Source organism: Octodon degus, unplaced genomic scaffold, assembly GCF_000260255.1.
Source record: "Octodon degus isolate 3935 unplaced genomic scaffold, OctDeg1.0 scaffold00004, whole genome shotgun sequence".
Classification (NCBI taxonomy): Eukaryota; Metazoa; Chordata; class Mammalia; order Rodentia; family Octodontidae; genus Octodon; species Octodon degus.
The window spans coordinates 9273403-9274357 of record NW_004524580.1 but is presented as its reverse complement, the minus strand read 5'-3'; the positions used below and the strand labels follow the sequence as shown (position 1 = coordinate 9274357).

At 41.8% G+C, this 955-nt stretch overlaps 1 protein-coding gene and 1 pseudogene across 1 annotated transcript in view; one reads left to right on the top strand and one right to left on the bottom strand.

Moving 5' to 3' along the window:
* Window positions 1-955, top strand: part of Ppfia2 (PTPRF interacting protein alpha 2) — a 536445-nt gene that overhangs the window by 70439 nt on the left and 465051 nt on the right. The gene's annotated exons all lie outside the window — the stretch shown is intronic.
* Window positions 1-955, bottom strand: part of LOC105742306 — a 66504-nt pseudogene that overhangs the window by 64413 nt on the left and 1136 nt on the right.

The window sequence follows — 955 nt, the reverse complement described above, 5'->3', positions numbered from 1 at the left end:
TTACAAGGTCTTAGTCATTTTTTCCATCACTGGGATAAAATACCTGACACATACAATTTAAAGGACAGGTTTATTGGGGCTCACATTTTAATTCATAATTTGCTGGCTCCAGGACAGGAAGATATTGGGGAGTGATCTGGGTGGAAGAAAGTGGCATTCACAGTGTTAATCAGGAAGCAGAGTGAATTGAGGGACTGAAAAGGGACATGCAGCTTTCCAGTTCCCCGCCTCATGGCTCACCTCTTCTGACCAGACCTAAGTCCTAGGAGCAGATCAGCTTCAGTACCTCCATAATCCACTGAGCTTTCAAAGGCCTTGTTGATGAGCTTGTGAGACTTTGGGGGACATACAATCAAGTATAACACTGACTGCTTCTCACGGGGAAATAATGCATTCAGGAGTTTTCCCAAATCTTTCTACATGAAAAATAGTCACATGACTTATGAGATATGAGAGAGAATTGAGAAGAAATGATGAGGACATTTAGTTTGTATTCATTATAATTTTAATGTCTTGGTGACAGTAGACACTTGAACAGTTAAAGATGGAATCATCAGTGTATGTTACTCCTGAGTTAATGATAGTATTGTAGGCAACTGAGTTAGAAATATTACAGGCAGTCAGACAGGGCCAGGCTTTTGAAAGAGATAATACGGAAGACAAGATACCTTACAACTGTGGGAGGGACAGATACTCCTGCTGTGAGCCAGATACCAAACAAATGCTAACCTCCCTAAAGATTAGCATCTGGGATAGATCATCACCCTGAGAAAGTCAGGAAGAACCATTATCTGATGGCTACCAGATAAGGTCCTGTTTCACATTCATGCCCACTTGCTACTTGACTCTCTTCCCCATTTGGTCCTGGACTTAATCAATTTTACCTGAGCAATGGTGCTTGTAATCCCATTGGTTGACCATAGTTTTGTCCCACCTCACATCCACCTATGTGAGC